The sequence below is a fragment of the Sus scrofa genome, chromosome 1 (genome assembly GCF_054392235.1).
Source record: "Sus scrofa isolate SSC_HxYL_T2T_F1_AM1 chromosome 1, Sscrofa_HxYL_maternal_Yorkshire_Landrace_v2.0, whole genome shotgun sequence".
NCBI classification, from domain to species: Eukaryota; Metazoa; Chordata; class Mammalia; order Artiodactyla; family Suidae; genus Sus; species Sus scrofa.
The window spans coordinates 151,561,394-151,584,448 of NC_139383.1; the positions used below are offsets into that span (position 1 = coordinate 151,561,394).

General features: G+C 70.4%; 9 non-coding genes across 9 annotated transcripts; all 9 read right to left on the bottom strand.

The window, feature by feature from the left end:
- Nucleotides 1–558: 558 nt before the first annotated feature.
- On the bottom strand, nt 559–650 carry LOC146406502 (small nucleolar RNA SNORD116). Its single transcript, XR_014833044.1, has one exon. It is a non-coding gene; the product is annotated as a small nucleolar RNA SNORD116 (small nucleolar RNA).
- A 2,541-nt stretch (nt 651–3,191) lies between these two features.
- On the bottom strand, nt 3,192–3,283 carry LOC146406503 (small nucleolar RNA SNORD116). The gene has a single exon (XR_014833353.1). It is a non-coding gene; the product is annotated as a small nucleolar RNA SNORD116 (small nucleolar RNA).
- A 2,541-nt stretch (nt 3,284–5,824) lies between these two features.
- LOC146406504 (small nucleolar RNA SNORD116) lies at nt 5,825–5,916 on the bottom strand. The gene has a single exon (XR_014833354.1). It is a non-coding gene; the product is annotated as a small nucleolar RNA SNORD116 (small nucleolar RNA).
- A 2,540-nt stretch (nt 5,917–8,456) lies between these two features.
- Nucleotides 8,457–8,548, bottom strand: LOC146406505 (small nucleolar RNA SNORD116). The gene has a single exon (XR_014833355.1). It is a non-coding gene; the product is annotated as a small nucleolar RNA SNORD116 (small nucleolar RNA).
- A 2,541-nt stretch (nt 8,549–11,089) lies between these two features.
- Nucleotides 11,090–11,181, bottom strand: LOC146406506 (small nucleolar RNA SNORD116). The gene has a single exon (XR_014833054.1). It is a non-coding gene; the product is annotated as a small nucleolar RNA SNORD116 (small nucleolar RNA).
- A 2,541-nt stretch (nt 11,182–13,722) lies between these two features.
- Nucleotides 13,723–13,814, bottom strand: LOC146406507 (small nucleolar RNA SNORD116). The gene has a single exon (XR_014833359.1). It is a non-coding gene; the product is annotated as a small nucleolar RNA SNORD116 (small nucleolar RNA).
- A 2,540-nt stretch (nt 13,815–16,354) lies between these two features.
- LOC146406508 (small nucleolar RNA SNORD116) lies at nt 16,355–16,446 on the bottom strand. The gene has a single exon (XR_014833374.1). It is a non-coding gene; the product is annotated as a small nucleolar RNA SNORD116 (small nucleolar RNA).
- A 2,541-nt stretch (nt 16,447–18,987) lies between these two features.
- On the bottom strand, nt 18,988–19,079 carry LOC146406509 (small nucleolar RNA SNORD116). The gene has a single exon (XR_014833055.1). It is a non-coding gene; the product is annotated as a small nucleolar RNA SNORD116 (small nucleolar RNA).
- A 2,541-nt stretch (nt 19,080–21,620) lies between these two features.
- On the bottom strand, nt 21,621–21,712 carry LOC146406510 (small nucleolar RNA SNORD116). Its single transcript, XR_014833056.1, has one exon. It is a non-coding gene; the product is annotated as a small nucleolar RNA SNORD116 (small nucleolar RNA).
- Nucleotides 21,713–23,055: the final 1,343 nt, after the last annotated feature.

Sequence of the window (23,055 nt, forward strand, 5' to 3'; positions counted from 1 at the left end):
TGTCGCTCACCACTTCAGCTGCCCCCTTCTCGCCACCCAGCCCCAGCCTCCGCCCCAACATCCCTGGACGTCCCAGGGGAGCGCCCTCAGGGGTTCCCAGGCTCCCCCCCTCCCATGGGGGACAGCCCTGATCCAAGGGCCCCCGCTACCACAGACCCCCTGCAGCAGGTGGCCCTCAGGGGTCCCCAGAGCAGAAAGAGAACACTACCCTGCCGGGATCCCGTCTCCCCACAGCATCCTGAGAAGGGCGCCCGGCCTGGGCCAGGACGCCCCCTGGGGCCCTAGGGCCGCACACTTGCCTCGCGGGCCGGGCCCAAATTTCGGCCCCCGCGACGGCTTGCGAAACCCCCCAAGGCCGGCGGGAGGCCGCCCGGGATCTCCAGCACGCTCGGGCAAGCGGCCTCTCCCCCGAGGCCAGCGCCGGGCCACGGGCCCCATGCTTCCTGGGCCCGGCAGGCGGCCGCCTTCCCCAGACCTCACCCGAGTGGCTGCTGACACCCAGAGGCCCCAAGGCCAAGGGCCCATCTACCCCCGAGCCCCCGGTGGCCGCCACGTGCCGGACCTCAGTTTCGATGAGGAGACGGTAGTGAGTTCTCACTCATTTTGTTCAGATTTCCAAGGAATGCTTTAGAGGGAGTCATCATCGATCCGAGCACGGGCTCCGCCGCCGCAAGGCAAATTCACGGCCTCCGCACCTGGACATCCAACCCGCTCCATCACGGCAGCGTTTGGGGGCGTGCCCAGACAGACGAGCCACTGGGCAGGACGGGACGCTCCCCCTCACGCCCCCGGAGCTGGCCTGCCGGGGCCAAAGCCCGCGAGAAGCGGGGCTGGCCCGGGGCTCCGGACAGACGAGCGCCCCAAGGGCGAGTTCTCCACCACTGAGGACAGGGGCCGCTCACCATCGCCAGGTCTCCACAGAGCCGCGACAGGGACGCCACGCCCACTGGTCTGCGGGAGCTCCTCGGCCTCGCTCGGTGGCACGCCACAAGATCAGGGGTCCGCCATGCTGCTCTCCTGGGTCAGGGCGAGAGAGCACACACACCACAAGGGTTTCCACAAGGAGGAAGGGCCACGCTGGCGCCAGGGGACCAGGGCCCCTCCACCTGGAGACCCGCACTGCATCGGGCTGCCACGGCTCCCCAGCCTCCCCAGCCTCCCCTCTCTCTGGGTGTCTGCAGCCACACGGACCCTGCCTGGGGGACGGGCGCGGGGGGGGGTGCAGGCCCGGCCTGCACAGAGGCGTGCCAGGGGCACAGAGAGAGGCCCCGGCATTCTTCTCCCACGTCCCAGGGCCCGAAAGATGGATCCCCAAGGCCGGCTCCCCGCCCCCCAACACGGCAACAAGGTGCCCCACGGAGGCACATTCAGGCCCACTGGGGCAACCTGCGCCACACCCCCGACACGACCGGGAAACCCAAACCCCTGGCACCTCCTCTGCCTCAGGACTTCCGCCAGGACTCACCGCCCCTGCGGAAACCCTCTCTCTTCCTTTGTTCTCTCCCTCTCTCTCTCTCCCTCTCGGTCCCACCCGCTGTCACCCTTTCCCTGGCGAGCGCGCGCGCACCGAAGCTTTCTCTCCTTTGCTGGACCCATCCGACGCACGATCAGCCACTTGCCCTCACAAGAGTCTGTCCGTGCCAGCCGGCTCTCCAGGAACCCCAGCACGGGAGCACTGAGGCTACCCTGCCCTGACGAAGGGTGACGGCCACCAACTCCCCTTGACCTCTCCATGATGCGGAATCCCCTCAGCGCCCGTAAGACCCCCCCGGAGCCGTTCCCGTGCCCAGCAGCAGGCACGAACCCCCTGACGAGACGTGGTCGCTACCCGGCGGTTCCCGCCCGCACCACGCCCGTCCCAGGCCCGACCACACACCAACCGGGACACCCAAGTCGGCCGGGAGACACGGCTCAAATCCCCACAGGGCGTGGGACATTCCCCCAAACAGCCGGGACTCCTGAACGGGCCAGGCCTTCCGGGGCCTCAAGCCCCGGGCCTTCCTGGCAAGCACGCGGCCGCCGGGCCTCATCAAAGCCCTCCGTCACCGTCGGGGCCAGGACACCGCCACCGCTGCCCAAGCCCAGGCCTCCCGTCTCCGCTCGCCATCAAGCCGCCCGCCGCAGGACCCGGACACCCGCCCCGAGCAGCCTCCCAGGCACTGCCAGCTGAGAGACGTCCCTGGCCGCCGACCTCCCCGCTCTGCCCAGGCCCCCGCGCCGCGACCTGGGCGAAGCGCTCCACGCGGCGCGGGTGGCTCGCTCTGCCGGGCAGACCACCCCCTCCAGGGCGTCCAAGGGCTCGGCATCGCACCCTCCAGGGAGAGGGAGACCGTGCACCGGGAAGGACTCCGACCCGTGGCCTCCCAAAGGACCCCCCCCAAGGTGCGGTCAGCGCCGCGGCCCAGGGACCTGGCGGCTGCCTTCCCCAGACCCCCACGGGGAGCCACGCCTCCCAGAGGAGAGGCCACATGCAAGACCGTCCCCGCCCCTGCCCGCGCGGTCCTTCCCTACCCGGGCCTCCCACAGCCGCTGACGCCATCCCACTTGAGGCCAGGGCACCTCCTCCAGAGCCCCTCGCCCATCCAGACGTGGGCCTGTCCACCCACGTCCCCGGCAGGCTCCCTCTGCCCGCCTGTCGCTCACCACTTCAGCTGCCCCCTTCTCGCCACCCAGCCCCAGCCTCCGCCCCAACATCCCTGGACGTCCCAGGGGAGCGCCCTCAGGGGTTCCCAGGCTCCCCCCCTCCCATGGGGGACAGCCCTGATCCAAGGGCCCCCGCTACCACAGACCCCCTGCAGCAGGTGGCCCTCAGGGGTCCCCAGAGCAGAAAGAGAACACTACCCTGCCGGGATCCTGTCTCCCCACAGCATCCTGAGAAGGGCGCCGGGCCTGGGCCAGGACGCCCCCTGGGGCCCTAGGGCCGCACACTTGCCTCGCGGGCCGGGCCCAAATTTCGGCCCCCGCGACGGCTTGCGAAACCCCCCAAGGCCGGCGGGAGGCCGCCCGGGATCTCCAGCACGCTCGGGCACGCGGCCTCTCCCCCGAGGCCAGCGCCGGGCCACGGGCCCCATGCTTCCTGGGCCCGGCAGGTGGCCGCCTTCCCCAGACCTCACCCGAGTGGCTGCTGACACCCAGAGGCCCCAAGGCCAAGGGCCCATCTACCCCCGAGCCCCCGGTGGCCGCCACGTGCCGGACCTCAGTTTCGATCAGGAGACGGTAGTGAGTTCTCACTCATTTTGTTCAGATTTCCAAGGAATGCTTTAGAGGGAGTCATCATCGATCCGAGCACGGGCTCCGCCGCCACAAGGCAAATTCACGGCCTCCACACCTGGACATCCAACCCGCTCCATCACGGCAGCGTTTGGGGGCGTGCCCAGACAGACGAGCCACTGGGCAGGACGGGACGCTCCCCCTCACGCCCCCGGAGCTGGCCTGCCGGGGCCAAAGCCCGCGAGAAGCGGGGCTGGCCCGGGGCTCCGGACAGACGAGCGCCCCAAGGGCGAGTTCTCCACCACTGAGGACAGGGGCCGCTCACCATCGCCAGGTCTCCACAGAGCCGCGACAAGGACGCCACGCCCACTGGTCTGCGGGAGCTCCTCGGCCTCGCTCGGTGGCACGCCACAAGATCAGGGGTCCGCCATGCTGCTCTCCTGGGTCAGGGCGAGAGAGCACACACACCACAAGGGTTTCCACAAGGAGGAAGGGCCACGCTGGCGCCAGGGGACCAGGGCCCCTCCACCTGGAGACCCGCACTGCATCGGGCTGCCACGGCTCCCCAGCCTCCCCAGCCTCCCCTCTCTCTGGGTGTCTGCAGCCACACGGACCCAGCCTGGGGGACGGGCGCGGGGGGTGTTGCAGGCCCGGCCTGCACAGAGGCGTGCCAGGGGCACAGAGAGAGGCCCCGGCATTCTTCTCCCACGTCCCAGGGCCCGAAAGATGGATCCCCAAGGCCGGCTCCCCGCCCCCCAACACGGCAACAAGGTGCCCCATGGAGGCACATTCAGGCCCACTGGGGCAACCTGCGCCACACCCCCGACACGACCGGGAAACCCAAACCCCTGGCACCTCCTCTGCCTCAGGACTTCCGCCAGGACTCACCGCCCCTGCGGAAACCCTCTCTCTTCCTTTGTTCTCTCCCTCTCTCTCTCTCCCTCTCGGTCCCACCCGCTGTCACCCTTTCCCTGGCGAGCGCGCGCGCACCGAAGCTTTCTCTCCTTTGCTGGACCCATCCGACGCACGATCAGCCACTTGCCCTCACAAGAGTCTGTCCGTGCCAGCCGGCTCTCCAGGAACCCCAGCACGGGAGCACTGAGGCTACCCTGCCCTGACGAAGGGTGACGGCCACCAACTCCCCTTGACCTCTCCATGATGCGGAATCCCCTCAGCGCCCGTAAGACCCCCCCGGAGCCGTTCCCGTGCCCAGCAGCAGGCACGAACCCCCTGACGAGACGTGGTCGCTACCCGGCGGTTCCCGCCCGCACCACGCCCGTCCCAGGCCCGACCACACACCAACCGGGACACCCAAGTCGGCCGGGAGACACGGCTCAAATCCCCACAGGGCGTGGGACATTCCCCCAAACAGCCGGGACTCCTGAACGGGCCAGGCCTTCCGGGGCCTCAAGCCCCGGGCCTTCCTGGCAAGCACGCGGCCGCCGGGCCTCATCAAAGCCCTCCGTCACCGTCGGGGCCAGGACACCGCCACCGCTGCCCAAGCCCAGGCCTCCCGTCTCCGCTCGCCATCAAGCCGCCCGCCGCAGGACCCGGACACCCGCCCCGAGCAGCCTCCCAGGCACTGCCAGCTGAGAGACGTCCCTGGCCGCCGACCTCCCCGCTCTGCCCAGGCCCCCGCGCCGCGACCTGGGCGAAGCGCTCCACGCGGCGCGGGTGGCTCGCTCTGCCGGGCAGACCACCCCCTCCAGGGCGTCCAAGGGCTCGGCATCGCACCCTCCAGGGAGAGGGAGACCGTGCACCGGGAAGGACTCCGACCCGTGGCCTCCCAAAGGACCCCCCCCAAGGTGCGGTCAGCGCCGCGGCCCAGGGACCTGGCGGCTGCCTTCCCCAGACCCCCACGGGGAGCCACGCCTCCCAGAGGAGAGGCCACATGCAAGACCGTCCCCGCCCCTGCCCGCGCGGTCCTTCCCTACCCGGGCCTCCCACAGCCGCTGACGCCATCCCACTTGAGGCCAGGGCACCTCCTCCAGAGCCCCTCGCCCATCCAGACGTGGGCCTGTCCACCCACGTCCCCGGCAGGCTCCCTCTGCCCGCCTGTCGCTCACCACTTCAGCTGCCCCCTTCTCGCCACCCAGCCCCAGCCTCCGCCCCAACATCCCTGGACGTCCCAGGGGAGCGCCCTCAGGGGTTCCCAGGCTCCCCCCCTCCCATGGGGGACAGCCCTGATCCAAGGGCCCCCGCTACCACAGACCCCCTGCAGCAGGTGGCCCTCAGGGGTCCCCAGAGCAGAAAGAGAACACTACCCTGCCGGGATCCCGTCTCCCCACAGCATCCTGAGAAGGGCGCCGGGCCTGGGCCAGGACGCCCCCTGGGGCCCTAGGGCCGCACACTTGCCTCGCGGGCCGGGCCCAAATTTCGGCCCCCGCGACGGCTTGCGAAACCCCCCAAGGCCGGCGGGAGGCCGCCCGGGATCTCCAGCACGCTCGGGCACGCGGCCTCTCCCCCGAGGCCAGCGCCGGGCCACGGGCCCCATGCTTCCTGGGCCCGGCAGGTGGCCGCCTTCCCCAGACCTCACCCGAGTGGCTGCTGACACCCAGAGGCCCCAAGGCCAAGGGCCCATCTACCCCCGAGCCCCCAGTGGCCGCCACGTGCCGGACCTCAGTTTCGATCAGGAGACGGTAGTGAGTTCTCACTCATTTTGTTCAGATTTCCAAGGAATGCTTTAGAGGGAGTCATCATCGATCCGAGCACGGGCTCCGCCGCCACAAGGCAAATTCACGGCCTCCACACCTGGACATCCAACCCGCTCCATCACGGCAGCGTTTGGGGGCGTGCCCAGACAGACGAGCCACTGGGCAGGACGGGACGCTCCCCCTCACGCCCCCGGAGCTGGCCTGCCGGGGCCAAAGCCCGCGAGAAGCGGGGCTGGCCCGGGGCTCCGGACAGACGAGCGCCCCAAGGGCGAGTTCTCCACCACTGAGGACAGGGGCCGCTCACCATCGCCAGATCTCCACAGAGCCGCGACAAGGACGCCACGCCCACTGGTCTGCGGGAGCTCCTCGGCCTCGCTCGGTGGCACGCCACAAGATCAGGGGTCCGCCATGCTGCTCTCCTGGGTCAGGGCGAGAGAGCACACACACCACAAGGGTTTCCACAAGGAGGAAGGGCCACGCTGGCGCCAGGGGACCAGGGCCCCTCCACCTGGAGACCCGCACTGCATCGGGCTGCCACGGCTCCCCAGCCTCCCCAGCCTCCCCTCTCTCTGGGTGTCTGCAGCCACACGGACCCTGCCTGGGGGACGGGCGCGGGGGGGGGTGCAGGCCCGGCCTGCACAGAGGCGTGCCAGGGGCACAGAGAGAGGCCCCGGCATTCTTCTCCCACGTCCCAGGGCCCGAAAGATGGATCCCCAAGGCCGGCTCCCCGCCCCCCAACACGGCAACAAGGTGCCCCACGGAGGCACATTCAGGCCCACTGGGGCAACCTGCGCCACACCCCCGACACGACCGGGAAACCCAAACCCCTGGCACCTCCTCTGCCTCAGGACTTCCGCCAGGACTCACCGCCCCTGCGGAAACCCTCTCTCTTCCTTTGTTCTCTCCCTCTCTCTCTCTCCCTCTCGGTCCCACCCGCTGTCACCCTTTCCCTGGCGAGCGCGCGCGCACCGAAGCTTTCTCTCCTTTGCTGGACCCATCCGACGCACGATCAGCCACTTGCCCTCACAAGAGTCTGTCCGTGCCAGCCGGCTCTCCAGGAACCCCAGCACGGGAGCACTGAGGCTACCCTGCCCTGACGAAGGGTGACGGCCACCAACTCCCCTTGACCTCTCCATGATGCGGAATCCCCTCAGCGCCCGTAAGACCCCCCCGGAGCCGTTCCCGTGCCCAGCAGCAGGCACGAACCCCCTGACGAGACGTGGTCGCTACCCGGCGGTTCCCGCCCGCACCACGCCCGTCCCAGGCCCGACCACACACCAACCGGGACACCCAAGTCGGCCGGGAGACACGGCTCAAATCCCCACAGGGCGTGGGACATTCCCCCAAACAGCCGGGACTCCTGAACGGGCCAGGCCTTCCGGGGCCTCAAGCCCCGGGCCTTCCTGGCAAGCACGCGGCCGCCGGGCCTCATCAAAGCCCTCCGTCACCGTCGGGGCCAGGACACCGCCACCGCTGCCCAAGCCCAGGCCTCCCGTCTCCGCTCGCCATCAAGCCGCCCGCCGCAGGACCCGGACACCCGCCCCGAGCAGCCTCCCAGGCACTGCCAGCTGAGAGACGTCCCTGGCCGCCGACCTCCCCGCTCTGCCCAGGCCCCTGCGCCGCGACCTGGGCGAAGCGCTCCACGCGGCGCGGGTGGCTCGCTCTGCCGGGCCGACCACCCCCTCCAGGGCGTCCAAGGGCTCGGCATCGCACCCTCCAGGGAGAGGGAGACCGTGCACCGGGAAGGACTCCGACCCGTGGCCTCCCAAAGGACCCCCCCAAGGTGCGGTCCGCGCCGCGGCCCAGGGACCTGGCGGCTGCCTTCCCCAGACCCCCACGGGGAGCCACGCCTCCCAGAGGAGAGGCCACATGCAAGACCGTCCCCGCCCCTGCCCGCGCGGTCCTTCCCTACCCGGGCCTCCCACAGCCGCTGACGCCATCCCACTTGAGGCCAGGGCACCTCCTCCAGAGCCCCTCGCCCATCCAGACGTGGGCCTGTCCACCCACGTCCCCGGCAGGCTCCCTCTGCCCGCCTGTCGCTCACCACTTCAGCTGCCCCCTTCTCGCCACCCAGCCCCAGCCTCCGCCCCAACATCCCTGGACGTCCCAGGGGAGCGCCCTCAGGGGTTCCCAGGCTCCCCCCCTCCCATGGGGGACAGCCCTGATCCAAGGGCCCCCGCTACCACAGACCCCCTGCAGCAGGTGGCCCTCAGGGGTCCCCAGAGCAGAAAGAGAACACTACCCTGCCGGGATCCCGTCTCCCCACAGCATCCTGAGAAGGGCGCCGGGCCTGGGTCAGGACGCCCCCTGGGGCCCTAGGGCCGCACACTTGCCTCGCGGGCCGGGCCCAAATTTCGGCCCCCGCGACGGCTTGCGAAACCCCCCAAGGCCGGCGGGAGGCCGCCCGGGATCTCCAGCACGCTCGGGCACGCGGCCTCTCCCCCGAGGCCAGCGCCGGGCCACGGGCCCCATGCTTCCTGGGCCCGGCAGGCGGCCACCTTCCCCAGACCTCACCCGAGTGGCTGCTGACACCCAGAGGCCCCAAGGCCAAGGGCCCATCTACCCCCGAGCCCCCGGTGGCCGCCACGTGCCGGACCTCAGTTTCGATCAGGAGACGGTAGTGAGTTCTCACTCATTTTGTTCAGATTTCCAAGGAATGCTTTAGAGGGAGTCATCATCGATCCGAGCACGGGCTCCGCCGCCACAAGGCAAATTCACGGCCTCCGCACCTGGACATCCAACCCGCTCCATCACGGCAGCGTTTGGCGGCGTGCCCAGACAGAGGAGCCACTGGGCAGGACGGGACGCTCCCCCTCACGCCCCCGGAGCTGGCCTGCCGGGGCCAAAGCCCGCGAGAAGCGGGGCTGGCCCGGGGCTCCGGACAGACGAGCGCCCCAAGGGCGAGTTCTCCACCACTGAGGACAGGGGCCGCTCACCATCGCCAGGTCTCCACAGAGCCGCGACAGGGACGCCACGCCCACTGGTCTGCGGGAGGTCCTCGGCCTCGCGCGGTGGCACGCCACAAGATCAGGGGTCCGCCATGCTGCTCTCCTGGGTCAGGGCGAGAGAGCACACACACCACAAGGGTTTCCACAAGGAGGAAGGGCCACGCTGGCGCCAGGGGACCAGGGCCCCTCCACCTGGAGACCCGCACTGCATCGGGCTGCCACGGCTCCCCAGCCTCCCCAGCCTCCCCTCTCTCTGGGTGTCTGCAGCCACACGGACCCTGCCTGGGGGCCGGGCGCGGGGGGGGGTGCAGGCCCGGCCTGCACAGAGGCGTGCCAGGGGCACAGAGAGAGGCCCCGGCATTCTTCTCCCACGTCCCAGGGCCCGAAAGATGGATCCCCAAGGCCGGCTCCCCGCCCCCCAACACGGCAACAAGGTGCCCCACGGAGGCACATTCAGGCCCACTGGGGCAACCTGCGCCACACCCCCGACACGACCGGGAAACCCAAACCCCTGGCACCTCCTCTGCCTCAGGACTTCCGCCAGGACTCACCGCCCCTGCGGAAACCCTCTCTCTTCCTTTGTTCTCTCCCTCTCTCTCTCTCCCTCTCGGTCCCACCCGCTGTCACCCTTTCCCTGGCGAGCGCGCGCGCACCGAAGCTTTCTCTCCTTTGCTGGACCCATCCGACGCACGATCAGCCACTTGCCCTCACAAGAGTCTGTCCGTGCCAGCCGGCTCTCCAGGAACCCCAGCACGGGAGCACTGAGGCTACCCTGCCCTGACGAAGGGTGACGGCCACCAACTCCCCTTGACCTCTCCATGATGCGGAATCCCCTCAGCGCCCGTAAGACCCCCCCGGAGCCGTTCCCGTGCCCAGCAGCAGGCACGAACCCCCTGACGAGACGTGGTCGCTACCCGGCGGTTCCCGCCCGCACCACGCCCGTCCCAGGCCCGACCACACACCAACCGGGACACCCAAGTCGGCCGGGAGACACGGCTCAAATCCCCACAGGGCGTGGGACATTCCCCCAAACAGCCGGGACTCCTGAACGGGCCAGGCCTTCCGGGGCCTCAAGCCCCGGGCCTTCCTGGCAAGCACGCGGCCGCCGGGCCTCATCAAAGCCCTCCGTCACCTGCGGGGCCAGGACACCGCCACCGCTGCCCAAGCCCAGGCCTCCCGTCTCCGCTCGCCATCCAGCCGCCCGCCGCAGGACCCGGACACCCGCCCCGAGCAGCCTCCCAGGCACTGCCAGCTGAGAGACGTCCCTGGCCGCCGACCTCCCCGCTCTGCCCAGGCCCCTGCGCCGCGACCTGGGCGAAGCGCTCCACGCGGCGCGGGTGGCTCGCTCTGCCGGGCAGACCACCCCCTCCAGGGCGTCCAAGGGCTCGGCATCGCACCCTCCAGGGAGAGGGAGACCGTGCACCGGGAAGGACTCCGACCCGTGGCCTCCCAAAGGACCCCCCCCAAGGTGCGGTCAGCGCCGCGGCCCAGGGACCTGGCGGCTGCCTTCCCCAGACCCCCACGGGGAGCCACGCCTCCCAGAGGAGAGGCCACATGCAAGACCGTCCCCGCCCCTGCCCGCGCGGTCCTTCCCTACCCGGGCCTCCCACAGCCGCTGACGCCATCCCACTTGAGGCCAGGGCACCTCCTCCAGAGCCCCTCGCCCATCCAGACGTGGGCCTGTCCACCCACGTCCCCGGCAGGCTCCCTCTGCCCGCCTGTCGCTCACCACTTCAGCTGCCCCCTTCTCGCCACCCAGCCCCAGCCTCCGCCCCAACATCCCTGGACGTCCCAGGGGAGCGCCCTCAGGGGTTCCCAGGCTCCCCCCCTCCCATGGGGGACAGCCCTGATCCAAGGGCCCCCGCTACCACAGACCCCCTGCAGCAGGTGGCCCTCAGGGGTCCCCAGAGCAGAAAGAGAACACTACCCTGCCGGGATCCCGTCTCCCCACAGCATCCTGAGAAGGGCGCTGGGCCTGGGCCAGGACGCCCCCTGGGGCCCTAGGGCCGCACACTTGCCTCGCGGGCCGGGCCCAAATTTCGGCCCCCGCGACGGCTTGCGAAACCCCCCAAGGCCGGCGGGAGGCCGCCCGGGATCTCCAGCACGCTCGGGCACGCGGCCTCTCCCCCGAGGCCAGCGCCGGGCCACGGGCCCCATGCTTCCTGGGCCCGGCAGGCGGCCGCCTTCCCCAGACCTCACCCGAGTGGCTGCTGACACCCAGAGGCCCCAAGGCCAAGGGCCCATCTACCCCCGAGCCCCCGGTGGCCGCCACGTGCCGGACCTCAGTTTCGATGAGGAGACGGTAGTGAGTTCTCACTCATTTTGTTCAGATTTCCAAGGAATGCTTTAGAGGGAGTCATCATCGATCCGAGCACGGGCTCCGCCGCCACAAGGCAAATTCACGGCCTCCGCACCTGGACATCCAACCCGCTCCATCACGGCAGCGTTTGGGGGCGTGCCCAGACAGACGAGCCACTGGGCAGGACGGGACGCTCCCCCTCACGCCCCCGGAGCTGGCCTGCCGGGGCCAAAGCCCGCGAGAAGCGGGGCTGGCCCGGGGCTCCGGACAGACGAGCGCCCCAAGGGCGAGTTCTCCACCACTGAGGACAGGGGCCGCTCACCATCGCCAGGTCTCCACAGAGCCGCGACAGGGACGCCACGCCCACTGGTCTGCGGGAGCTCCTCGGCCTCGCTCGGTGGCACGCCACAAGATCAGGGGTCCGCCATGCTGCTCTCCTGGGTCAGGGCGAGAGAGCACACACACCACAAGGGTTTCCACAAGGAGGAAGGGCCACGCTGGCGCCAGGGGACCAGGGCCCCTCCACCTGGAGACCCGCACTGCATCGGGCTGCCACGGCTCCCCAGCCTCCCCAGCCTCCCCTCTCTCTGGGTGTCTGCAGCCACACGGACCCTGCCTGGGGGACGGGCGCGGGGGGGGGTGCAGGCCCGGCCTGCACAGAGGCGTGCCAGGGGCACAGAGAGAGGCCCCGGCATTCTTCTCCCACGTCCCAGGGCCCGAAAGATGGATCCCCAAGGCCGGCTCCCCGCCCCCCAACACGGCAACAAGGTGCCCCACGGAGGCACATTCAGGCCCACTGGGGCAACCTGCGCCACACCCCCGACACGACCGGGAAACCCAAACCCCTGGCACCTCCTCTGCCTCAGGACTTCCGCCAGGACTCACCGCCCCTGCGGAAACCCTCTCTCTTCCTTTGTTCTCTCCCTCTCTCTCTCTCCCTCTCGGTCCCACCCGCTGTCACCCTTTCCCTGGCGAGCGCGCGCGCACCGAAGCTTTCTCTCCTTTGCTGGACCCATCCGACGCACGATCAGCCACTTGCCCTCACAAGAGTCTGTCCGTGCCAGCCGGCTCTCCAGGAACCCCAGCACGGGAGCACTGAGGCTACCCTGCCCTGACGAAGGGTGACGGCCACCAACTCCCCTTGACCTCTCCATGATGCGGAATCCCCTCAGCGCCCGTAAGACCCCCCCGGAGCCGTTCCCGTGCCCAGCAGCAGGCACGAACCCCCTGACGAGACGTGGTCGCTACCCGGCGGTTCCCGCCCGCACCACGCCCGTCCCAGGCCCGACCACACACCAACCGGGACACCCAAGTCGGCCGGGAGACACGGCTCAAATCCCCACAGGGCGTGGGACATTCCCCCAAACAGCCGGGACTCCTGAACGGGCCAGGCCTTCCGGGGCCTCAAGCCCCGGGCCTTCCTGGCAAGCACGCGGCCGCCGGGCCTCATCAAAGCCCTCCGTCACCGTCGGGGCCAGGACACCGCCACCGCTGCCCAAGCCCAGGCCTCCCGTCTCCGCTCGCCATCAAGCCGCCCGCCGCAGGACCCGGACACCCGCCCCGAGCAGCCTCCCAGGCACTGCCAGCTGAGAGACGTCCCTGGCCGCCGACCTCCCCGCTCTGCCCAGGCCCCCGCGCCGCGACCTGGGCGAAGCGCTCCACGCGGCGCGGGTGGCTCGCTCTGCCGGGCAGACCACCCCCTCCAGGGCGTCCAAGGGCTCGGCATCGCACCCTCCAGGGAGAGGGAGACCGTGCACCGGGAAGGACTCCGACCCGTGGCCTCCCAAAGGACCCCCCCCAAGGTGCGGTCAGCGCCGCGGCCCAGGGACCTGGCGGCTGCCTTCCCCAGACCCCCACGGGGAGCCACGCCTCCCAGAGGAGAGGCCACATGCAAGACCGTCCCCGCCCCTGCCCGCGCGGTCCTTCCCTACCCGGGCCTCCCACAGCCGCTGACGCCATCCCACTTGAGGCCAGGGCACCTCCTCCAGAGCCCCTCGCCCATCCAGACGTGGGCCTGTCCACCCACGTCCCCGGCAGGCTCCCTCTGCCCGCCTGTCGCTCACCACTTCAGCTGCCCCCTTCTCGCCACCCAGCCCCAGCCTCCGCCCCAACATCCCTGGACGTCCCAGGGGAGCGCCCTCAGGGGTTCCCAGGCTCCCCCCCTCCCATGGGGGACAGCCCTGATCCAAGGGCCCCCGCTACCACAGACCCCCTGCAGCAGGTGGCCCTCAGGGGTCCCCAGAGCAGAAAGAGAACACTACCCTGCCGGGATCCTGTCTCCCCACAGCATCCTGAGAAGGGCGCCGGGCCTGGGCCAGGACGCCCCCTGGGGCCCTAGGGCCGCACACTTGCCTCGCGGGCCGGGCCCAAATTTCGGCCCCCGCGACGGCTTGCGAAACCCCCCAAGGCCGGCGGGAGGCCGCCCGGGATCTCCAGCACGCTCGGGCACGCGGCCTCTCCCCCGAGGCCAGCGCCGGGCCACGGGCCCCATGCTTCCTGGGCCCGGCAGGTGGCCGCCTTCCCCAGACCTCACCCGAGTGGCTGCTGACACCCAGAGGCCCCAAGGCCAAGGGCCCATCTACCCCCGAGCCCCCAGTGGCCGCCACGTGCCGGACCTCAGTTTCGATCAGGAGACGGTAGTGAGTTCTCACTCATTTTGTTCAGATTTCCAAGGAATGCTTTAGAGGGAGTCATCATCGATCCGAGCACGGGCTCCGCCGCCACAAGGCAAATTCACGGCCTCCACACCTGGACATCCAACCCGCTCCATCACGGCAGCGTTTGGGGGCGTGCCCAGACAGACGAGCCACTGGGCAGGACGGGACGCTCCCCCTCACGCCCCCGGAGCTGGCCTGCCGGGGCCAAAGCCCGCGAGAAGCGGGGCTGGCCCGGGGCTCCGGACAGACGAGCGCCCCAAGGGCGAGTTCTCCACCACTGAGGACAGGGGCCGCTCACCATCGCCAGATCTCCACAGAGCCGCGACAAGGACGCCACGCCCACTGGTCTGCGGGAGCTCCTCGGCCTCGCTCGGTGGCACGCCACAAGATCAGGGGTCCGCCATGCTGCTCTCCTGGGTCAGGGCGAGAGAGCACACACACCACAAGGGTTTCCACAAGGAGGAAGGGCCACGCTGGCGCCAGGGGACCAGGGCCCCTCCACCTGGAGACCCGCACTGCATCGGGCTGCCACGGCTCCCCAGCCTCCCCAGCCTCCCCTCTCTCTGGGTGTCTGCAGCCACACGGACCCTGCCTGGGGGCCGGGCGCGGGGGGTGGTGCAGGCCCGGCCTGCACAGAGGCGTGCCAGGGGCACAGAGAGAGGCCCCGGCATTCTTCTCCCACGTCCCAGGGCCCGAAAGATGGATCCCCAAGGCCGGCTCCCCGCCCCCCAACACGGCAACAAGGTGCCCCACGGAGGCACATTCAGGCCCACTGGGGCAACCTGCGCCACACCCCCGACACGACCGGGAAACCCAAACCCCTGGCACCTCCTCTGCCTCAGGACTTCCGCCAGGACTCACCGCCCCTGCGGAAACCCTCTCTCTTCCTTTGTTCTCTCCCTCTCTCTCTCTCCCTCTCGGTCCCACCCGCTGTCACCCTTTCCCTGGCGAGCGCGCGCGCACCGAAGCTTTCTCTCCTTTGCTGGACCCATCCGACGCACGATCAGCCACTTGCCCTCACAAGAGTCTGTCCGTGCCAGCCGGCTCTCCAGGAACCCCAGCACGGGAGCACTGAGGCTACCCTGCCCTGACGAAGGGTGACGGCCACCAACTCCCCTTGACCTCTCCATGATGCGGAATCCCCTCAGCGCCCGTAAGACCCCCCCGGAGCCGTTCCCGTGCCCAGCAGCAGGCACGAACCCCCTGACGAGACGTGGTCGCTACCCGGCGGTTCCCGCCCGCACCACGCCCGTCCCAGGCCCGACCACACACCAACCGGGACACCCAAGTCGGCCGGGAGACACGGCTCAAATCCCCACAGGGCGTGGGACATTCCCCCAAACAGCCGGGACTCCTGAACGGGCCAGGCCTTCCGGGGCCTCAAGCCCCGGGCCTTCCTGGCAAGCACGCGGCCGCCGGGCCTCATCAAAGCCCTCCGTCACCGTCGGGGCCAGGACACCGCCACCGCTGCCCAAGCCCAGGCCTCCCGTCTCCGCTCGCCATCCAGCCGCCCGCCGCAGGACCTGGACACCCGCCCCGAGCAGCCTCCCAGGCACTGCCAGCTGAGAGACGTCCCTGGCCGCCGACCTCCCCGCTCTGCCCAGGCCCCTGCGCCGCGACCTGGGCGAAGCGCTCCACGCGGCGCGGGTGGCTCGCTCTGCCGGGCCGACCACCCCCTCCAGGGCGTCCAAGGGCTCGGCATCGCACCCTCCAGGGAGAGGGAGACCGTGCACCGGGAAGGACTCCGACCCGTGGCCTCCCAAAGGACCCCCCCAAGGTGCGGTCCGCGCCGCGGCCCAGGGACCTGGCGGCTGCCTTCCCCAGACCCCCACGGGGAGCCACGCCTCCCAGAGGAGAGGCCACATGCAAGACCGTCCCCGCCCCTGCCCGCGCGGTCCTTCCCTACCCGGGCCTCCCACAGCCGCTGACGCCATCCCACTTGAGGCCAGGGCACCTCCTCCAGAGCCCCTCGCCCATCCAGACGTGGGCCTGTCCACCCACGTCCCCGGCAGGCTCCCTCTGCCCGCCTGTCGCTCACCACTTCAGCTGCCCCCTTCTCGCCACCCAGCCCCAGCCTCCGCCCCAACATCCCTGGACGTCCCAGGGGAGCGCCCTCAGGGGTTCCCAGGCTCCCCCCCTCCCATGGGGGACAGCCCTGATCCAAGGGCCCCCGCTACCACAGACCCCCTGCAGCAGGTGGCCCTCAGGGGTCCCCAGAGCAGAAAGAGAACACTACCCTGCCGGGATCCCGTCTCCCCACAGCATCCTGAGAAGGGCGCCCGGCCTGGGTCAGGACGCCCCCTGGGGCCCTAGGGCCGCACACTTGCCTCGCGGGCCGGGCCCAAATTTCGGCCCCCGCGACGGCTTGCGAAACCCCCCAAGGCCGGCGGGAGGCCGCCCGGGATCTCCAGCACGCTCGGGCACGCGGCCTCTCCCCCGAGGCCAGCGCCGGGCCACGGGCCCCATGCTTCCTGGGCCCGGCAGGCGGCCACCTTCCCCAGACCTCACCCGAGTGGCTGCTGACACCCAGAGGCCCCAAGGCCAAGGGCCCATCTACCCCCGAGCCCCCGGTGGCCGCCACGTGCCGGACCTCAGTTTCGATCAGGAGACGGTAGTGAGTTCTCACTCATTTTGTTCAGATTTCCAAGGAATGCTTTAGAGGGAGTCATCATCGATCCGAGCACGGGCTCCGCCGCCACAAGGCAAATTCACGGCCTCCGCACCTGGACATCCAACCCGCTCCATCACGGCAGCGTTTGGCGGCGTGCCCAGACAGACGAGCCACTGGGCAGGACGGGACGCTCCCCCTCACGCCCCCGGAGCTGGCCTGCCGGGGCCAAAGCCCGCGAGAAGCGGGGCTGGCCCGGGGCTCCGGACAGACGAGCGCCCCAAGGGCGAGTTCTCCACCACTGAGGACAGGGGCCGCTCACCATCGCCAGGTCTCCACAGAGCCGCGACAGGGACGCCACGCCCACTGGTCTGCGGGAGCTCCTCGGCCTCGCTCGGTGGCACGCCACAAGATCAGGGGTCCGCCATGCTGCTCTCCTGGGTCAGGGCGAGAGAGCACACACACCACAAGGGTTTCCACAAGGAGGAAGGGCCACGCTGGCGCCAGGGGACCAGGGCCCCTCCACCTGGAGACCCGCACTGCATCGGGCTGCCACGGCTCCCCAGCCTCCCCAGCCTCCCCTCTCTCTGGGTGTCTGCAGCCACACGGACCCTGCCTGGGGGCCGGGCGCGGGGGGGGGTGCAGGCCCGGCCTGCACAGAGGCGTGCCAGGGGCACAGAGAGAGGCCCCGGCATTCTTCTCCCACGTCCCAGGGCCCGAAAGATGGATCCCCAAGGCCGGCTCCCCGCCCCCCAACACGGCAACAAGGTGCCCCACGGAGGCACATTCAGGCCCACTGGGGCAACCTGCGCCACACCCCCGACACGACCGGGAAACCCAAACCCCTGGCACCTCCTCTGCCTCAGGACTTCCGCCAGGACTCACCGCCCCTGCGGAAACCCTCTCTCTTCCTTTGTTCTCTCCCTCTCTCTCTCTCCCTCTCGGTCCCACCCGCTGTCACCCTTTCCCTGGCGAGCGCGCGCGCACCGAAGCTTTCTCTCCTTTGCTGGACCCATCCGACGCACGATCAGCCACTTGCCCTCACAAGAGTCTGTCCGTGCCAGCCGGCTCTCCAGGAACCCCAGCACGGGAGCACTGAGGCTACCCTGCCCTGACGAAGGGTGACGGCCACCAACTCCCCTTGACCTCTCCATGATGCGGAATCCCCTCAGCGCCCGTAAGACCCCCCCGGAGCCGTTCCCGTGCCCAGCAGCAGGCACGAACCCCCTGACGAGACGTGGTCGCTACCCGGCGGTTCCCGCCCGCACCACGCCCGTCCCAGGCCCGACCACACACCAACCGGGACACCCAAGTCGGCCGGGAGACACGGCTCAAATCCCCACAGGGCGTGGGACATTCCCCCAAACAGCCGGGACTCCTGAACGGGCCAGGCCTTCCGGGGCCTCAAGCCCCGGGCCTTCCTGGCAAGCACGCGGCCGCCGGGCCTCATCAAAGCCCTCCGTCACCTGCGGGGCCAGGACACCGCCACCGCTGCCCAAGCCCAGGCCTCCCGTCTCCGCTCGCCATCCAGCCGCCCGCCGCAGGACCCAGACACCCGCCCCGAGCAGCCTCCCAGGCACTGCCAGCTGAGAGACGTCCCTGGCCGCCGACCTCCCCGCTCTGCCCAGGCCCCTGCGCCGCGACCTGGGCGAAGCGCTCCACGCGGCGCGGGTGGCTCGCTCTGCCGGGCAGACCACCCCCTCCAGGGCGTCCAAGGGCTCGGCATCGCACCCTCCAGGGAGAGGGAGACCGTGCACCGGGAAGGACTCCGACCCGTGGCCTCCCAAAGGACCCCCCCCAAGGTGCGGTCAGCGCCGCGGCCCAGGGACCTGGCGGCTGCCTTCCCCAGACCCCCACGGGGAGCCACGCCTCCCAGAGGAGAGGCCACATGCAAGACCGTCCCCGCCCCTGCCCGCGCGGTCCTTCCCTACCCGGGCCTCCCACAGCCGCTGACGCCATCCCACTTGAGGCCAGGGCACCTCCTCCAGAGCCCCTCGCCCATCCAGACGTGGGCCTGTCCACCCACGTCCCCGGCAGGCTCCCTCTGCCCGCCTGTCGCTCACCACTTCAGCTGCCCCCTTCTCGCCACCCAGCCCCAGCCTCCGCCCCAACATCCCTGGACGTCCCAGGGGAGCGCCCTCAGGGGTTCCCAGGCTCCCCCCCTCCCATGGGGGACAGCCCTGATCCAAGGGCCCCCGCTACCACAGACCCCCTGCAGCAGGTGGCCCTCAGGGGTCCCCAGAGCAGAAAGAGAACACTACCCTGCCGGGATCCCGTCTCCCCACAGCATCCTGAGAAGGGCGCCGGGCCTGGGCCAGGACGCCCCCTGGGGCCCTAGGGCCGCACACTTGCCTCGCGGGCCGGGCCCAAATTTCGGCCCCCGTGACGGCTTGCGAAACCCCCCAAGGCCGGCGGGAGGCCGCCCGGGATCTCCAGCACGCTCGGGCACGCGGCCTCTCCCCCGAGGCCAGCGCCGGGCCACGGGCCCCATGCTTCCTGGGCCCGGCAGGCGGCCGCCTTCCCCAGACCTCACCCGAGTGGCTGCTGACACCCAGAGGCCCCAAGGCCAAGGGCCCATCTACCCCCGAGCCCCCGGTGGCCGCCACGTGCCGGACCTCAGTTTCGATGAGGAGACGGTAGTGAGTTCTCACTCATTTTGTTCAGATTTCCAAGGAATGCTTTAGAGGGAGTCATCATCGATCCGAGCACGGGCTCCGCCGCCGCAAGGCAAATTCACGGCCTCCGCACCTGGACATCCCACCCGCTCCATCACGGCAGCGTTTGGGGGCGTGCCCAGACAGACGAGCCACTGGGCAGGACGGGACGCTCCCCCTCACGCCCCCGGAGCTGGCCTGCCGGGGCCAAAGCCCGCGAGAAGCGGGGCTGGCCCGGGGCTCCGGACAGACGAGCGCCCCAAGGGCGAGTTCTCCACCACTGAGGACAGGGGCCGCTCACCATCGCCAGGTCTCCACAGAGCCGCGACAGGGACGCCACGCCCACTGGTCTGCGGGAGCTCCTCGGCCTCGCTCGGTGGCACGCCACAAGATCAGGGGTCCGCCATGCTGCTCTCCTGGGTCAGGGCGAGAGAGCACACACACCACAAGGGTTTCCACAAGGAGGAAGGGCCACGCTGGCGCCAGGGGACCAGGGCCCCTCCACCTGGAGACCCGCACTGCATCGGGCTGCCACGGCTCCCCAGCCTCCCCAGCCTCCCCTCTCTCTGGGTGTCTGCAGCCACACGGACCCTGCCTGGGGGACGGGCGCGGGGGGGGGTGCAGGCCCGGCCTGCACAGAGGCGTGCCAGGGGCACAGAGAGAGGCCCCGGCATTCTTCTCCCACGTCCCAGGGCCCGAAAGATGGATCCCCAAGGCCGGCTCCCCGCCCCCCAACACGGCAACAAGGTGCCCCACGGAGGCACATTCAGGCCCACTGGGGCAACCTGCGCCACACCCCCGACACGACCGGGAAACCCAAACCCCTGGCACCTCCTCTGCCTCAGGACTTCCGCCAGGACTCACCGCCCCTGCGGAAACCCTCTCTCTTCCTTTGTTCTCTCCCTCTCTCTCTCTCCCTCTCGGTCCCACCCGCTGTCACCCTTTCCCTGGCGAGCGCGCGCGCACCGAAGCTTTCTCTCCTTTGCTGGACCCATCCGACGCACGATCAGCCACTTGCCCTCACAAGAGTCTGTCCGTGCCAGCCGGCTCTCCAGGAACCCCAGCACGGGAGCACTGAGGCTACCCTGCCCTGACGAAGGGTGACGGCCACCAACTCCCCTTGACCTCTCCATGATGCGGAATCCCCTCAGCGCCCGTAAGACCCCCCCGGAGCCGTTCCCGTGCCCAGCAGCAGGCACGAACCCCCTGACGAGACGTGGTCGCTACCTGGCGGTTCCCGCCCGCACCACGCCCGTCCCAGGCCCGACCACACACCAACCGGGACACCCAAGTCGGCCGGGAGACACGGCTCAAATCCCCACAGGGCGTGGGACATTCCCCCAAACAGCCGGGACTCCTGAACGGGCCAGGCCTTCCGGGGCCTCAAGCCCCGGGCCTTCCTGGCAAGCACGCGGCCGCCGGGCCTCATCAAAGCCCTCCGTCACCTGCGGGGCCAGGACACCGCCACCGCTGCCCAAGCCCAGGCCTCCCGTCTCCGCTCGCCATCCAGCCGCCCGCCGCAGGACCCGGACACCCGCCCCGAGCAGCCTCCCAGGCACTGCCAGCTGAGAGACGTCCCTGGCCGCCGACCTCCCCGCTCTGCCCAGGCCCCTGCGCCGCGACCTGGGCGAAGCGCTCCACGCGGCGCGGGTGGCTCGCTCTGCCGGGCAGACCACCCCCTCCAGGGCGTCCAAGGGCTCGGCATCGCACCCTCCAGGGAGAGGGAGACCGTGCACCGGGAAGGACTCCGACCCGTGGCCTCCCAAAGGACCCCCCCCAAGGTGCGGTCAGCGCCGCGGCCCAGGGACCTGGCGGCTGCCTTCCCCAGACCCCCACGGGGAGCCACGCCTCCCAGAGGAGAGGCCACATGCAAGACCGTCCCCGCCCCTGCCCGCGCGGTCCTTCCCTACCCGGGCCTCCCACAGCCGCTGACGCCATCCCACTTGAGGCCAGGGCACCTCCTCCAGAGCCCCTCGCCCATCCAGACGTGGGCCTGTCCACCCACGTCCCCGGCAGGCTCCCTCTGCCCGCCTGTCGCTCACCACTTCAGCTGCCCCCTTCTCGCCACCCAGCCCCAGCCTCCGCCCCAACATCCCTGGACGTCCCAGGGGAGCGCCCTCAGGGGTTCCCAGGCTCCCCCCCTCCCATGGGGGACAGCCCTGATCCAAGGGCCCCCGCTACCACAGACCCCCTGCAGCAGGTGGCCCTCAGGGGTCCCCAGAGCAGAAAGAGAACACTACCCTGCCGGGATCCCGTCTCCCCACAGCATCCTGAGAAGGGCGCTGGGCCTGGGCCAGGACGCCCCCTGGGGCCCTAGGGCCGCACACTTGCCTCGCGGGCCGGGCCCAAATTTCGGCCCCCGCGACGGCTTGCGAAACCCCCCAAGGCCGGCGGGAGGCCGCCCGGGATCTCCAGCACGCTCGGGCACGCGGCCTCTCCCCCGAGGCCAGCGCCGGGCCACGGGCCCCATGCTTCCTGGGCCCGGCAGGCGGCCGCCTTCCCCAGACCTCACCCGAGTGGCTGCTGACACCCAGAGGCCCCAAGGCCAAGGGCCCATCTACCCCCGAGCCCCCGGTGGCCGCCACGTGCCGGACCTCAGTTTCGATGAGGAGACGGTAGTGAGTTCTCACTCATTTTGTTCAGATTTCCAAGGAATGCTTTAGAGGGAGTCATCATCGATCCGAGCACGGGCTCCGCCGCCACAAGGCAAATTCACGGCCTCCGCACCTGGACATCCCACCCGCTCCATCACGGCAGCGTTTGGGGGCGTGCCCAGACAGACGAGCCACTGGGCAGGACGGGACGCTCCCCCTCACGCCCCCGGAGCTGGCCTGCCGGGGCCAAAGCCCGCGAGAAGCGGGGCTGGCCCGGGGCTCCGGACAGACGAGCGCCCCAAGGGCGAGTTCTCCACCACTGAGGACAGGGGCCGCTCACCATCGCCAGGTCTCCACAGAGCCGCGACAAGGACGCCACGCCCATTGGGCTGCGGGAGGTCCTCGGCCTCGCGCGGTGGCACGCCACAAGATCAGGGGTCCGCCATGCTGCTCTCCTGGGTCAGGGCGAGAGAGCACACACACCACAAGGGTTTCCACAAGGAGGAAGGGCCACGCTGGCGCCAGGGGACCAGGGCCCCTCCACCTGGAGACCCGCACTGCATCGGGCTGCCACGGCTCCCCAGCCTCCCCAGCCTCCCCTCTCTCTGGGTGTCTGCAGCCACACGGACCCTGCCTGGGGGACGGGCGCGGGGGGGGGTGCAGGCCCGGCCTGCACAGAGGCGTGCCAGGGGCACAGAGAGAGGCCCCGGCATTCTTCTCCCACGTCCCAGGGCCCGAAAGATGGATCCCCAAGGCCGGCTCCCCGCCCCCCAACACGGCAACAAGGTGCCCCACGGAGGCACATTCAGGCCCACTGGGGCAACCTGCGCCACACCCCCGACACGACCGGGAAACCCAAACCCCTGGCACCTCCTCTGCCTCAGGACTTCCGCCAGGACTCACCGCCCCTGCGGAAACCCTCTCTCTTCCTTTGTTCTCTCCCTCTCTCTCTCTCCCTCTCGGTCCCACCCGCTGTCACCCTTTCCCTGGCGAGCGCGCGCGCACCGAAGCTTTCTCTCCTTTGCTGGACCCATCCGACGCACGATCAGCCACTTGCCCTCACAAGAGTCTGTCCGTGCCAGCCGGCTCTCCAGGAACCCCAGCACGGGAGCACTGAGGCTACCCTGCCCTGACGAAGGGTGACGGCCACCAACTCCCCTTGACCTCTCCATGATGCGGAATCCCCTCAGCGCCCGTAAGACCCCCCCGGAGCCGTTCCCGTGCCCAGCAGCAGGCACGAACCCCCTGACGAGACGTGGTCGCTACCCGGCGGTTCCCGCCCGCACCACGCCCGTCCCAGGCCCGACCACACACCAACCGGGACACCCAAGTCGGCCGGGAGACACGGCTCAAATCCCCACAGGGCGTGGGACATTCCCCCAAACAGCCGGGACTCCTGAACGGGCCAGGCCTTCCGGGGCCTCAAGCCCC